The sequence below is a fragment of the Branchiostoma lanceolatum genome, chromosome 2 (genome assembly GCF_035083965.1).
Source record: "Branchiostoma lanceolatum isolate klBraLanc5 chromosome 2, klBraLanc5.hap2, whole genome shotgun sequence".
NCBI lineage: Eukaryota > Metazoa > Chordata > Leptocardii > Amphioxiformes > Branchiostomatidae > Branchiostoma > Branchiostoma lanceolatum.
The window spans coordinates 13,436,520-13,453,769 of NC_089723.1; positions in this window are offsets into that span (position 1 = coordinate 13,436,520).

A 17,250-nucleotide genomic window follows, 5' to 3' on the forward strand; every position below is an offset into this window, starting at 1 on the left:
TAGAGTGTGTTCATGCAATTTCAGGCATGCTTTTAATCGCTGGCACGTCTGTAGACCTGTCTTAAAAAAACTATGGATGGTGTAATGGAACAAAAATCATTAAGAAAATATATGACTTTTTTTATGGAAGTCCAGAAAACAAATCCAGAAAACACCATGTCGTATTAGGAGGACGATTTTAACATTGCTCTCCCCTGGAGACAGATATTTTAATTACCTTACAAAATTACTATCGACTCTGCAATCAGGATATTCCCATTTTAACTCTTACATAAGTTTCTTGCCACAAACAGAATGTTGCATATTTGGAACATCAAAACTACTTCGAAATGTCTTAGTTAATCCAAGGCTTGTCTATGTATTGTTTCAATTCATGTAGTCAAAGAGTTGAGTACATTATAGATTATGTCATGTCTATTTATTCATTAAGTATGTATTTTTAAAAGATAGAAAACGTCTCAGTCCATGCATGACTTGTCTATGTTTTGTTTAAAAACATGTCGTAATAGAGACTAGTACATTGTAGATTATGCCATGTCTACTTATAGTCTTAGTATGCGTTTTTTTAAAGATGGTAATCGTCTCAGTTAATCCATGGCTTGTCAATGTATTGTTTCAATAATAATAGAGTTTAGGTGATTATTCCATGTCTATATAGTTTTTTTTTTCGTTTTGGGCTGCAATTAATAAATAAACTGCTAAAAGGATTGAATCTATCTTGTTTTGACTCCTTAATGAGGGCGGTATCTGTTGAAATTTACGTTGATAGAGCGGCCAAGCGGCCGGATCGTTTGCACGTCGGCGCCACAAAAAGGAACACAGAAACTGCCTTGTGTTAGGGTCGGTATGCCACGAAAATTAATACTTCCCCCAAAACCACTACAAAACTTGCATCATTTACAACCGCTTTTTATTTTGACCCTGTATGGGTTTACATATATCTCCGAGCTGAAAGAAAACATCCTTCCAAATCAATGCATTACGTGGTTTACAGCTGTTCTTTCGCTCGACCAATCAGAGCTTAGAATTTCTGGTAGGGTCAGCATATCGATGAACCGCCGCTGCTAGACCGGAACTACCTGTTTACGTGACTGTTTATATGATCTTTACATGGAATCACAGCCGCTAGTTGCAAAAAATGCGATTTAGCTTTGCTACAGAAACAGAATGTCTCGTGAAAACAACAGGCATACCAAGGACTACTACGTTCTCATTTGCTGACGACGAACACTGAAAAGAAGCGACCGTAAAACGAGGGTAGACGAATTCACAAGTCTCTCCGGCCGTTTCACAACACTTTGTCAGTGGTAGTCTGTCAGTGCGCTCCAAACTAGGTATTTCCCGGTAATTTTCTTTAAGATTGATGGAAAATAGCTTAATACGGGCATATGTTGGTACGCAGATGATTGTTTGTGACCAGAATTGTGTCAAGATCTGCATTTCAACTTTAGGCTGTAAATTTGTCTCAACCAAATAGTGACTTTGCAAAACGAAAGTTCGGTTTCTATGTCGATTTTTCAGTAAAATTACCAATGATCCACATGGTAGCTTTATAGAAGTAATCCTTATATGTTTATGTAAACAGCGTGTGAATTCAATTGAATTTGTGAATTCAATTGAATTTGGTCAATGGATGAAAAAGCAAAATAATTGAGAGTAGACCATAACCCCTTCGCTCTCACAATGCGGTCCCGATCCCTATATGGACATTTCACTCTTGGTTTATAGTAAACTTTATTAAACCAAGGATGTTAACCTCCTTGATTAAACATAAAAACTCGGTCTGCATTGGGAAAGCGGCGTATTCCTGCGAAATCCTGGTCTTACGCACGCGTGTGAAAGATCTCACAAGCTCTGTGAAACATCACACAAGCTGTTTCGTTAGGAATATGCGTAACTACGTGAAAGGCTCCTGGCGTTTTGCGAAAGACTGCGGTACGTTTCGCGAAAGATTGTGGCACGTTTTGCAAAATTTGATGCGTATTTCATGGCCTGTACTGTACATGCTGTGTTTCAGCCATGATAATACTAGTGTATTTTCTGCGGAGAACCCTAGCTGTAAACCTTCAGAAATCCTATCAAAAAATTTGCTATTTGGCTTTAAAATGAGGCTGTCACTGAGGGGAAACTTGACTACAGAATGTATCGCTCAAAATCTAGGAAATAGAGTCTACCAGAAACAAACAGAAACTCAACACACCACTCTGCCGCACCAACAGACTAAAAAACTCTCCGATTCCGTACCTCGTATCCCTGCTGAATAAGTGACTGATCTCCTTAACAATCCCATATTCTCCCTACTCCATTGTACCAAACAACACAATCCTGTCACGTTCGAATGTTTCAATGTTTACAACGTCAGCTGTCCTTACGTCGTGTACTGTGTTGTAAATGCAAAGTCTTTTTAAATGGCACCATTGCTAAACTTTGTATATTTGTATATTTATAATCACATAATTTTTATCCGAGCAAATGTGAAAATACTTGCCAATGCTTGTCTGCGATGTGGTATTGTCAATAAAGTTTCAAAGTTTCAAAGTTATGTATTCCAAAGTTTTACCGGGGGAAGATGCTGGACTCCCAATTGTGGCCATGTCTTCATAGGGATGACAATTTTTTGCCCATGCACATGTCATCCATGTAATCAATTCAGTATAAGCTCTAGACTGGCATATGACCTCTAACTGCAAGTAATCCCATCCTGAGATGGTACAACACTAGCCATGTAAATTTAATTACCCTGGTGCCAAAGTATTGCATTTTCAAAACTCTAACGTAATAGAACACTTCAAACATCAGTTTGACTTGCTTCTGCTAATAAGTTCTACTGAGAGGGATGGTGATCAGAAGAAACCAAATATGTCATGATGCTCAAGATGACCTGTGGATTTGGCCGTGTTGGTGTTCGCGAAAGTACGGTCAAACTAACCTTGAACAACAATACAGGACCTAAACGAAAATTTTGGAGGAGGAAAAGAAAACGAAATTAACTTCCATGACTTTAGTTACAGTGCGAAACACATTGACAAAGTTTTTAACACCTGGTCAAAAATTTGCCATGACGAGAAAGTAAAGTTTCTTGGAAATTTCCGTATTGAAAATTGGTAAGAGCTCAGTGCAGCGACAAAAGCAAACACACTGTTGTTGGCCCTTGAAAAGAATGTCTGCTGCAACACGGTGCATTCTGGGAACGGTACAACAGACAACTGAAATCTGTTAAGGCCCGCAATGTACTGACTCGCAGTTCCGCATACCTGAATAAATCAAACACGGTACAAATCCGAGAATTGACCAGTCTACAAAGTGAAAGCTGTTACGAAAATTCAAGTCAGATATCCAAGTAGCATAAAGGCGTTACAACAAGGATGTTAAGGCTGCATTAGGCAACTGGGGAGTCACTCCGTTCCAGATAAAAAAGACGGCTTGCTGAGGAGTTCGAATCAAAAGAACAAGCTGAAGAACGCACAAAAAAAAAGTTTCTAGAAGAGCTTGGATAAAGAAAACGCCCAAACACACTGGGAAACTTTGAAGACTGGGCAATGTTTAATAATGAATGGCTGAATGAAGAAGTACAATGCTACAGGGATGGAGAGAGTGTTAATAGGGCAGAGCTTGCGAGGAAGTACAAGATCAATACACCTGATGGAAAAATACCCTCCAATGTCGGGCAGCTGTTGAAACTCTGGTTGCAACAACAGAACATCAAGAAGAGAGATTCCATAAACCACCATTAAACGTCATCAGAAAAGCAAGGGTCAAAGTTGTTGGCGGAACAGGAATGACACCTCAACGGAGACGAACAGAAAAAAAAAACAAACTAATCAGCCAAGTGCTCCGAGTCATGATACAGGATGGATACGTTCCCATAAGCGAGTTTGTGGTCTCAAGAAGCGAGTTTGTGGTCTCAAGAGAATACAAGAAGGATTTCCTCAACCAACAAACGAACAAGCAAAAAAACAAACAAAAAACAAACAAGATAGAGACAGAAGTTTTTACAATCAAAGGGAATTCACAAAACAGCTCATCACATCTCAGCAGCCCATCCTGAGAGAGGCCTCTGACTACAAGAACATGGTATACATCTTACATTCAATTGCTACATACAGCAGCAGCCATAACACTGCTGTATTCCATGTAGAAAATTCTCATTTCATGATAAAGTGAAAACCATTCACATTACTGTAACAGATATTATGAAATATGCATGCTAAAATGACAGCTCGGATCAATGCCATCTTAGTTTAATTAATTGTTCTTCAAAAAGAGAGCGAAATAGCAATGCTTGGACTAACAAGATGGACCGAGGACACATTCGATCACACAGCTCACTAGAATGGACACAAGAATTGTCACATTTTTAAATCTGTTTATCCTACCAGGTGGACAATATGATGAACAAGGCCAAGCAATAAGTTTCTCCACCAACATTGAAACTTCTTGCAATCTGTTACCATGCCGTCAGGACACATCGGGAATTGTAGTAGTACATCCCTCTGAAATCCATGATTTCAACAGGATCATCCTGTCATCAGTGCATATTTTTCTACTGCTGACAGGATCATCCTGTCAGTAGCCACTTGTTTTTGCCCTTCGACGGTGGTCAACATGCCCAGAATTGGCAAATATGTCGTAAACGTTGACAGTCTGAGGTGTTTCATTGCATGTGAATACCCAGTGTAGTTCCTGCCAATGATGGTATGACAAGCTGTTTTCTGCATTTGTTCTAGTTAATTGAGCTGTAAACACATCTTCAAGGACAGTTTAATGTTGACAGTCTAAGGTGTTTCATTGCATATGAATACCCAGTGTAGTTCCTGCCCATGATGGTATAACAAGCTGTTTTCTGTATTTGTTCTAGCAAGGAGATTATATAAATAATGGGGGGGGGGGAGTCTATTTAATTAGCTGTATACACAACGTGTTTCATTGCATATGAATAACCAATGTAGTTGCTTCAGATGATGGTACAAGCTCTTTCTGCATTTGTTGTAGTTAGTGTAGTTTCGGGGTCTGCGGAGGATGTCATCCATAAAATTTACTTGCTGTGGCCCAATATATTGCGACAGATATATGGCTTAGCACACTGTGAAAATACCTTACAGGTGTAGGAAGTGCGCATACAAGACAGGTCATATGTCAAACATGACCAAGCACATTAGATTAGTACATACAAGAGAGAAGCATTAATATGTTTACACGTGCATTCCTATCATCGTGAATGAATCCTCACTAACTGCCTCAAGGGGATAAGTATATTTCACTAGACTTTACATTGGCAGTTTCCTGAAATGCCCCAAACTTTATTTATCGTGGAATGATAGCGTTTGTTTTTCTCTTGTCTACATTGTTTAGTCATGATGATTCATCCGGCTCTGCAAGCGAAACAGACGTAAATGAAGCAACGCCTACTTTCAATGGAAATATTTCAACAATACATATCTGCCATATACTAAGAAGTCCCCAAGCCGTGCGACGGTGTTAGTCTAATGATTACCAAGAAGGTAAATAACATTACCTATTTGGGATTACTACTAGGTTAAGCCAAAAAAAGGAACCTGACTGGCTGAACTAGAATTTTAAATCAACTTGCATTATGCTAAAATTTTCATTGGCAGTAAAATGTGTTCACTGAATTTCACCAAAACAGCATCGCTGTTAAAGGGTGGCGTCTGTGTTTTTTTTCTCTTCGTTTGTTCTACATGGTAGTCGGGATGATTTACACCTAACCTCAACTCGGCAAACAAAACAGACGCAGGTCAATGAAACAATGTATACTTTCAATGCAGATATGTTGACAATACATATTGGTCATATGTATTAACCGCGTCTGTATAATTCAGACGAAAACGAAAATAAGTACGAGGGAAAGGAAGGGTAAGTACAAGCAATGAAAATACATATGTATATATACGTAAAGTTCAAACACCTTGACTTACACGTGCTTACGTAAGAATATCTTATTCTAGCTGACAAAGGTAAATAATAACATATTTAACACAAGTGCAGATTATCCATACCAAATCCTTTAGGAAATATAACGTATTTTATTGCTACATTCACAGACTCAACTCACCCAGAATGCAGCAGTTACTACGTTTCTTGTGAAGGAAATTGCTAGTAGCTGCGAGCAGTCGCAAGATATCATCCGAGTAACTGTACTTCCTCTTCGATTTCGAATATGTTTAAAACGGACAATCCAGGACGGTCGTTCAGTTCCTACATATTGCTTAACGTATTACTCTATGTAATTGAAGTACAGTATTATCTTTATGGATGTGTCGTGACATGATGACGCTTTAAAATGCTTTGTTCATGTATATGATGTTTATCTTTATTACTGCCACTTGGAAGTTCATTAGTACAGTTGAGTTAAACTTTATACATACCAAATGTTTTTAAACCTTTTCCAGCCGCGTGCGTGGGATTCTACGAGACAATTTGTAGAAAATACATACTCAACAAGCCCGAGAACAAACTTTAGATAAGGAGACAAAGGAGAACAAGTTGCGGTCACGTCGAAAGAGGCTGAGTCTAATATGCAAATGAGATAATCTGCATACACATGACAAAGCCATTGACACATAGAATTTGTTTTCAGAAGAGAGTAGCATGTTGTCTTTGACTTGTTTTTATGTAAATATCCGCTTGTATGTAACATTGATTACAATTCATGCACAAAGACACGATAACCCGGACAAAATGGCTAATTTTCAAGTCCACACACTAAGCAACAATCTGAAATATGAAATAAATAAAAGATATCTGTGGTATGATTGTTAAACCGCTGGGGATTTACATCAAATTCTTCTGTTTCATTGACGTATTTCAATTGTTTTACACTAGTTGCTGGACGCAAGATGTGCTGCAATGAGGACGGAGGAGGAGAGGGCCCTTTGGAATGGGGTCACCCCGGACTTGATGTCCGACGAGGATGACGGCAAATCAAACGGGGTGGCGGCCTGGCTGGTGAAGCCTCCAGCCTTCAGAAGCCAGCAGTTAACGGCCTTCCACATCGAGCTGCGGGCCAGGTTGGAGGCTGACCCGAAGTACAAGGCCGCCAACCGTAACCTACGGATCATAACCGAAGGCGCCCAGAGTAGCAGACCGTCCCCTCGGACCTTCGACCCCAACCACGCCCCATCACACCTCACCCCGAGCTGCATCTCCCTCCCAGCAAGCCGTCCCAGTCTGACTACAATATCAAACAGAGCTACATTCAACACATCATCCTCACGCAAACCGGAAGAACGAAACCTGTCGTTCCAGGGTCGAGATCATGATGAAGACTTTTCGCGTAGTCTTGAAAGCTACAACGAGCCTTGTTTGGTTGACGACATGGATAGTTTTGAAGAGTCAGGCAACCCCTCTCCAACATCACTGTAATGTTAGCTGTAGTCCCAATGGCCCACTGTACTGTATTGTAAATGTAGAACATTCTTTCGGTCGGCACGACTTTTTCAATTTTTGTCATGTTTTACAGTGTTGAACCAGGAACACACTGTTTCGAAGAGCCCAAGTTTATGGTGTTCTTCAGTATGCTGGTGAGTCTCTTCAGCCTGTTCTGCTTCCGGTGCAGAGAGGAGAGAGACCCACCGTAACAGTGAAGAAGACTGGAAAAATGGCTACCGTTACTCAAAGCTGCACATCATGCGGTGAGGACGCCTACACATGGCGCTCCCAACCATTCGTATTCGGCAAGTTCCCCGCTGGAAACAATCTGCTAAGTTTTGGAATCCTGATGCCTGGAATAAGCCTGTCAACACTGCTCCTGTTCAAGCACATCGGGCTGTCCATCTGGCAGGGCATATCTCCAGCACCATGAAAAATACCTGGCTCCGTCCACACTCCGCTAATGGGAATCGTACCGACAGAGGTTGATCAACCAAGTCAAAGGAAAGAAGAACGCAGTGGGAATGGCCGGTACGCTTCAATGGAACATAGCGCGAAGTATGGAGCGTACACCAAGTTTTGTAATACGATCAACAAGCTGGTACACTTCGAGTTGCTGCAGTCCAATGATTGCAAGAACAGCAATGCCATGGAGCTCGAGGGGGCAAAACGCAGCTTTGCCTTCCTAACTAATACAGGTTAAACAGTCAAAACTTTCATCTCAGACAGGCACAAAGGGATTGGTAGTTGGCTAAGAGTAATCTCCTAGGAGATCTATAGGTTGCGAAGACCGTATCAAACTGGCAGAGGAAGTATGTTTTGCAACTATACAAGCTCCCTCTTCTAGTTGGATACGGCTTTTGCAATCCATAGGGCCTTCTTGGAGGCTTGGCTAAGAGAAGAACAGAAGGGCACTGCACATTTCTATGATTTTTGGCATGTGTGCAAGCGCCTGGTCAAGGAGCTACGTAAGGCGTGTAAATACAAAGGGTGTGAGGTCATTAAAGACTGGCTAAAAAGCATCAATAAGCACGTGTACTGGTGTGCACTATCTACCTCACAAGGATTTGGAAAGCTGATTGTTGCAAAATGGAAGTCCATTGTGAGGCACATGGTTCATATTTTTTATCAGCTGTTATAAATTTGTACACAATATACTACCTGTATTTTGGAGATATAATTTGACACCATCCGAAATGCAATCATGTACACAAACATGACTAACCACTGTGTTCCTTGCTTTTGAACATGTTAACTAAAACACAATGACAGTGTAAGCATATTTAAAAGCGGGAAAGAGCGGTTATTCATGTTTGAATGTATCATTTTTGCACCCATACTCCCTGAATGACCCCATGCAACAGGAAAGGGTGGATTAAAGTTTTTTTGGAAACAAATTATTAGAAAATTTACTTTTTGTATAATTTGGTATGGACTAATGTTGCATAATGCAGCTGTAAAACAATTTTATCACAATAAACTTTATGTTAACAGGTAGCAAGACCCATGACAAGCTGTCTGCAGTTCTACTGAAGAAGGGCAGACTTGCAGACTTTCTACCTTGTGTTACATCCATTTTATATTCTTGGCTTTAGATCGGTTTCCACGTCTTACATTCCAAACAAATAACTTCAATGACCTGGACCAGACGATATCCCCCATGGTTACCTGTGCTGCTAGTCCTGTAGCAAATACTCTGTCAGTGGTCAAAATTGGTTACTTGTCGTGCTCATCCTCATATTTTAACATGTGGCAGAGCAACACATAAATAAATCTGTTTGAGTATGAATATAAATAGTGCACAGTTTTGTTATTACATTCATATTTATGCATATAATTGTATAAACACATGTACAAGGCTGCCGGATTGATGATATGCCTTATATACTGTTGGACTACACCATTTTATTGTGAATAAATGTTTTATGTATTTGCATGTAAATGTTCAATTGATAGCTGTTTATAGTAGAATGGATTCATTCCTCAAGCTAACCGACATCTTTCACACCGCAGTCGTCCCTCAGTAAGACATCTGAAGCCGCATAGTTCCTGTGTAGAACTTTTATTCAGTCTAGTACCACGACCGGTTTCAGATGTCTTACTGAAGGACAATTGCGGTGCGTAATATGTCGGTTAGCTTGAGTGCCTCCTTCCCCAATTCCTTTGTTCAATTGATAGCTGTCATGTTATTTGCATTTATGTAACAATGCATGCTATTTTGTGAGTGAGTGAGTGACTGCATGCTATTTTGCTGCACAGGCATAGAAAATTCATATAGGCTCATGATCTAGATATTACATGCACCATTTTGTACTTTCTGCAGACTATGTCAGTGAGATCGAGAATGCCATGTTAAACACACCAAAGAACCATATAAAAGAAGCACGTGAAAAGTACGCCAATCTGGTTCCGGCACCTCTCTCCATGGTCGTCAATTCCCAGACAAGCGGCCCAGATGGGAAGCCATCCAGCTCTATGAAACTAGGAATCAAGCACCTACAGAGCTGTATCCACCAGGTAAGTTACTATATAAAATTACAGGTAATATAGCCATACTGACTGTAAAAACGAGAATGCTGTTTCTTTTAACCTATTAAATTTGCTCTTTTTACTAATAGCTTTCCTGTATTTTTTTACAGTGCAGGAGCAGGACAACATGAGGTCACAGCTTGAAGCCGATACAAGCACAAGCTCAGGGGCACGCAACGCAAGAAAAAACACCAATCTGCAAAAATGCAAGAAGCCTATATGAAAGGCCATCCCTGAGGCCATTGCTCCAACACTTAGATACTGTCTGTGCCTGTAAGACCCCATTTTGTTTGAGGCAGATCCTCCTTTGTTACTACAGAATGGTGCTTTTCTTTCTTTTCGATTTTCGCAGAACACACATATTTAGGTTGCCGTTTTAGCAAGTTATTCTCGGAAAATTGGTTTAAAACTTGCATTGATAATTTCAGAAAAGATCAAATTTTGATATGAATGGTCAAAAAGTTGCCGTGGCGACAAAATGAAGCTTATGGAACATTTCCGTATTGAAAAGTGGGAAAAGCTTAGCGCAGCGACAAAAGCAAAATACACTGTTGTTCAACTTGTGCCCTTGCAAAGAATGTCTGCTGCAACACGGTGCATTCTGGGAACTGTACAACAAACAACTTAAGTCTGCAAAGGTCCGCAATATACCGACTCAAAGTACTGCATACCTGAATGAATCAAACACAGGACAAAATCCGAGAATTTTCAAGTCTACAAAGTGAAAGTTGTTACGACAATTCACATATCGATGTGGCACAAGGATGTTATAGTTATTGATGCAAATTGGGGAGTCACTCAATTCTAGAGGAAAAAGACGGCTTGCTGAGGAGTGCGAATTAAAAGAGCAAGCTGATAGGAAAGTACCCTGCAATGTTGGGCAGCTGTTGAAGCTTTGGCTGCAACAACAGAACATCAACAAGGAGATTCAACCAACCACGTCATCAGAAAAGGAAGGATCAAAGTTGGCGGCGGAACAGGCATGACACCTACACGAAGACGAACAGAAAAACAAATCAGCTCCGAGTCATGATACAGGATGGACATGTTCCCATAAGCGAGTTTGTGGTCTAAAGAGAATACAAGAACTATTTCCTCAACAAACAAACAAACAAACAAAGAAACAAACAAAATGGAGACAGAAGTTTTTCCAGTGGAAGGGAAATCAAAAAACAGCTCATCACATCTCAGCAGCCCTTCCCGAGAGAGGCCTTCGATTACAACATGGTAGATTCAATTGCTACATACAGCAGCAACCAAAACACTACAGTAACTGCATGCTATGTAGAATATTTCAATTTCATGATCAAGTGATATCCTGTCACATTGCTGTAACAGATCTAATGAAAAATACACACTGAGTTGTCAAATTTTGAAAGCTGGTTATCCTACCAGGTGGACAATATGATGAACAAGGTCAAGTCATAAGTTTCTTTACCAACATTGAAACTTCTTGCAATCTGTTACCACGCCATCAGAACAAGTCAGGAATTGTAATAGTACATCCCTCTGAAATTCATTATACTGTACACAAAGAAATGATCCACAATACATCGTGCGATATACTCACATGCATGAAGCTCTTACATGGCTGATGAATGATAATTATCTTTACTCAGATGTGAACACAGCTTCTTTTGAAGATTGAAAGCAAACATCATCCGAATTTATGATCTCAAAACTTGAAAATATAGGAATCTTTTTTTTTTTTGCCCGCCTTGTTTTTTTTTCGCCCTATCTCATAAGTTGCGGAGTCTGCGGAGGATGTCTTCCTAAAATTTACTTGCTGTGGCCTAATGTAATGCGACAAACATATGCTAAGCACACTGTGAAAATACCCTACAGGGGTGAGGAGTGCGCATACAAGACAGATCATATGTCAAATATAACCAAGCACATAAAATTGGTACATACAAGAGAGAAGCCTTTATAAGAGCGGCAAAAATATGAAGCAAGTGCCTCTCGTCCTAGCTGTTAAGTCCAGTGAGAGGGCCATTGACTACGAAGAAATAGTCCGCCGCGTCGTACAACTGATGCCCAAACCACCCCGTGTGAAGGAAGCCGTCCTGGACTTTGGAAAGGAATCTGAAACGCCATTCACGCCTGCCGGCCTCGTGTCGTCATACATAGATGTTCCTTCCACTGATCACAAGCAGTGCTGCGTCATGCGAAAGACCACCTTGGACTCCAGAGGGCTTACATCGACGACGAAGACACCAACTCATTCATCCGCTTACCCCTTGCACTGCCATTCTGGCCCGTAGACACATGGTCCCTATGTTCCTACGGCTGCAGAGAAAGGCCAGCACTCCAGGCGTTAATGGACTATGTGGACCGCACTTGGATCGTCAGCCACCTTCATCGACCTGGTCCGTCTTCTGGCGAACGATCAGGATCATTGTGTAATAATGCAGAGAGACTTGGCAAGACCCTGCCCCTCTTTGTTGAATTCAATGGTTCCACATATGAATACATGAATGAGCTACAATTCTTCAAGGGCGACTTGCCAGCAAGAGAGTTTGAAGATGGGCAGCAGCGAGGAGGACATTTCCCGTGTGCTTCTTGCGGAGCACGTGCTGCCCGCTTTGCTGACAATGAGTATGCATACAGGGTACGACACAAGTCACTTGCTGATCGAATTCGGATTCTTAGAGAGGGTGAGGTGACTTGCAAAAAAGCTATGGATGTGATGACAGCAGTGGACCAGCTATCAAAAGACGAGCTGGTAATAGGACCTGTCCTCTCGTGGTGTCCTGGATGTCAAGGTTTGCCGGCTAAGGCTTTGCAAGAGATTCTGAAGGAAGAGCTGCATGACATCAAACGTCCCTTAGCATTTCTGTTTAACTGCCCTGGAACATCATTAGAAACTCTGAATTTACACAAATGTGAAGTACTTTTAGAGTCAATTCCATGTCACCGAGAGGGTTTTCAGGTAATATTGCTAGTGAGTTCAAACAATTTTAGATAAAAGACTATTCCAGTCAAAATAGTTCTAAATTATTCAAACAATCAAGAATGAAAGTTTGAACATGTTTGAACTTATTTATATATGTTGGAACTATTTGGAAAGTAACTGCACAAATATCTCTTTATTTAGAACAATTTTCAAACATCTATGTGATTGTTTCACTGTTCGAACATGTTGGAACAATTTGCATCATTTTTCAAATGGTAGATTTGGGTTATTGCCCCCATAAAAGTAGGTGCTAATCGCACTCTATTGTCTGCCTCTGTATATTTTTAGATTTCACGTCTAGACTCTTGTCTTGAGGTGTCTATGCATGACACCCAGGCCTAATCCCCTATACTTTGAAGGGATGTGTGAATTGCCCTGTTCCCATCCCACTGACCCAGTTATACCATGTTGTTGTAATGTTGGAACATGTAGGAATAAATGATCAACCTATTTTTCAACACTTTCGAAAATGATACAAATAACATGTGCAATGTTAGAAATTTGTCTAACATGTTGGAACACAGCAGAAACTATTTAGAACATCAAATGAATGTTGGAAATTGTTCTAAACAGTCACTTATCTCCCTTAGATTGTTACAAAGGTTTTACAAATGTTAGAACAAAAGGCAACAAACACCCTCTCGGTAATGTGGAATTGACTCTATGTCAGCTTCTGCACAATGTCTCCATTCATATCAAAAACTTGTTTGACGAGCTACCAGTGCATGTGCCAGCTGACATTTGCAATGAAATAAAACAAGTTTACATGGCTACAGTGGGAAACAGGGAGGTGAAGAGAGAATGTGACTTCCGTGTGGCAATGATAATGCTGGTGGATGCATCCCACGGGAAAGCCTAAACCCCTGTGATGGAACTTCTCACCACTCTAAAAGAAATACAACGGATCTCAACCAAAAATTCTGCCCCTACACAAACAAACGTTCCTCCATGCTGTATGACTCCTCTAGGTAATTCCCAAGCAAAAGAAGATGTCACATCGTTGTCTCATTGGTAAAACACACACCGATGGCTTTCCGAATTGTCCCGCTTAGCTCAACCTACACAGATTTAAGAGAGAACCTTTGATAAGCTTCGCGGCACAACGACAGCAGCTGGATGTTCGAAGCATCCCGGCAAAGCCATTGGCAGCATGCTCGTACGAGAATTCTGGGAGTTTACCCTGCAGGTCGAAAAAGGATTCATCGTTTCAAAAGTGACAAAGGGAGGGAAGAAGGTGGAGGAAGACACCTTCACTCTCAATGAAGTCCTCCAGAAGTTTTTAAAGGCGTGGCAAGGTCACTGCGAAAGAGTAGCTGACTGTCTGCTGTGTGGAGAATGTGTGTAGTGGTCAGCAATATTTGGGAGGGCGTAAGATTCCACGATAAACATGCATATTGTCCTGACAATCTTGCATTGGAACCGAAGATGCTACATTTCAGAAATAGCACATTGAAAACAGTGGAAAACGTTCTCCAAAATCCATGGAAGAAATGCCTACGTGAGGATATAGCGCTTCCTCTGAGAAAGATTTATGTGTACGAAGAGGATGAAAGATTAAAGTAAATTAAGTTCACAGACTCCCTTCGTCCAGAAAGTTGTGAGGAATACGAAGATGAAGCTGCAAATGATGACATGGCAGGAGGATGAAGAACCAGCAGAACAAATCCAGTAAAATGATGACCCCTACAATTTGCTAGCCCTCAAAGACAGACAGGATGACGCATGCAGGTGACCAAATAAGGAGGTGAAAGAAGAAGAAGAAAAAATAAGGGTCTCTCGCTTCAAAGAGAACAAACCTTCTTCAACCACGTCAAAAACAAGAGTTAGAGCATCGAAAAGAGCCATGGATGACGACCAGGAGCATCAGAAGAACGGAGAGGCCCTGAACCCAGACACCCTTCCAGGGTCCCAGGATGAGGGTGCTGGCCGACAGGATGACGCTGGAATCATCAACGGAGTGATTTTCCTGCGGCCAGAGGGACGGAACAAGGACGACGAGAACCTTGTGTGGAGGCTCAGCTCTGTAGAGTACGACTTCGAGTGGTTTTACCTCAGGCGTACAGATGTAGATCAGGCCAGACCGACCGTCTACAGGTACCACAACGGTATGTTCAAGCAGTACGTGCCGTCTAAGACTACACGTTGGTACTACAACGATACAACCACGTTTGGCTTGCTTGGCCAAACAACTCCTCACAGCAGTACCATGTGCACGATTTAGCCGTGGTGGCATATTATGTTATAAGAATATTTTCCTATGTTGTGCTCTACAGAATTTTGGTTTGAACAGACAGGTTAGCAGCAAAAAACCCTAATCTAAAGTTGCTTTGTGTTTCAATTTACTAAGACCCATTCATGCAACTTTCTTGGGAGTGGAGGTGGGCTGAAGTTAGCTTTTCAATGCCATAATTGATATATGATGTTTATTTCCAGGAACTCTAAAGCGTCAGACTGCTATGTGTGACCTGTAGCAGCCGCCAGATGAGTTGCACACATGTCACCAGCTATAAGGCATGGTGTAAGGACAGGGATGCGGACCCGGATGTTGTGTTTGCATTTGAGGCCATGCGTAGCTGCGAGTCACCTCAACACCCTTTCGAGATCTTCCGGACGCGATTCAAGACGACCCCGCAAGTCATTGTGTATGGCAACGCCTGACAGCTGCACACTGTCAGATACGTGATGAGCAGGGATCCACACTTTTTCAATAAGACTATTTTATTCTTTGACCGGTTTCATTACCCGAATCATGTTCGCTGATCATTGGAATACTGTATGGATAGCTACACTGTTTCATTTGACATCAACACCATCAACTTTCAGGTTGTTGAACAGGGTAATTCTGGTCTGATCAGGATTCAGCCACAGCTAGCCTATATGTTACCGCTCAACTTTAGCTTCATGGTTCTTTGTTTTTGGCAATGAAGAACACGGCTGAACGTGCCAAAGTGGCTTGTAAGTGAAGATCACTAGAATGTTGCAGTTGCCCTATACTATATAATTTGTATTAGATAGATACTAGCAGTTGCATTCACATGTACTGTAGCAGTTTGTCGTTTTTCATGACAGTTATCCGTTAATTTTGGGGAATAATAAACCCCTACACAGAAAATCTAGGTCAGAGAACTTCTGCACAGGAAATCTAGGGGAGAGAACCCCTACACATAAAATATTCTCAGAAGAAACAGTTGAAATGACAAGGAATATGTTAATTTGTTTTATTGTTGTTCATTTTAGCATGTATGATGTAAATAACCCTGATATTCCGCAATCCTTTTTCGTGTTTTTGTAGTATTGATGGTTTTTTTAAACTGCATGCTCGTTGGGGGAGGGACGTGTTCGTAACTAATGAATTTCATCATTTCTGGTATGAGTAGAAAATTTGCGTCCTATAACACTCACACCTGTCATTTCAAGAACTCAGGGAGTAAGTACTACAGTCACAGTAGCCATTCATGGAGGAAGCCACCAATTACGACATCCTGACAAAAGGAACAGTTAACAAAGGACCTGATAAAGCTGTGGGAGTATGACAAACATAAAGGAGACTTATTAGAAGAAAAAAAACATGAGAAACCATTTGCAATATGTGGCGACAATAAAATCTCTGATGTACTGGGCTATGGGAGAACGGGCCAACACTTGCCACCACGGCTAAATCGTCAACCTGATACTGGTAGCAACCACCTGTGACCCAGCAGTGCACCTCACGGATTGGGAATATCATCAAAAAGTACCATGCACCTACACGTCTCTGTCCAGTAAAAGTCGAGCAGCCACAGATCTATCTCATTGCCAGAAACAGCAGCTCTTACACAGAACAGCTGCTGTATGCAGAGACCAGAAGAGATGACTTGACATCTCTTGCTGACCCTGTTATTGTTAATTTACCAGATGGGAAGGCCTACAATGACACCCTGCGTGCAAGAGAACGAAGATCTCGCTACATAAGTGCAAAGGCTATGAGATGAAAATGCTTCGCTTGTACAGATCAGACAAGAGTTGACACTGCAAAAATCTGAGGCGTGGAAATAGCCAAGAAGAAGATGCACAGTTCAGCGTGGTGATTTAAACAAACATGATATATACAAACATGGCGATGTAAACAAACCACCCCAGACGAGATCAGAACCTCCAATTGTTTTCCCCTCTGGATTCCCCCGTCGAAGGGGATGAGGCTCACTCTCCAGACGCGAGTGGTCTATTGGAATGAGATAACCAACAGCCTGCAGTCACTCAACAGATTGAAAGCGACAGAAAACATCAACAGGAAAGGTTCTACAACAGAAATTCTTCAGAAAGTACTGTCACCATTGGAGACCCAATGATCAAACACCTGAAGGGGAACAAGATGTCAAGGAAGAAGAATATTGCTT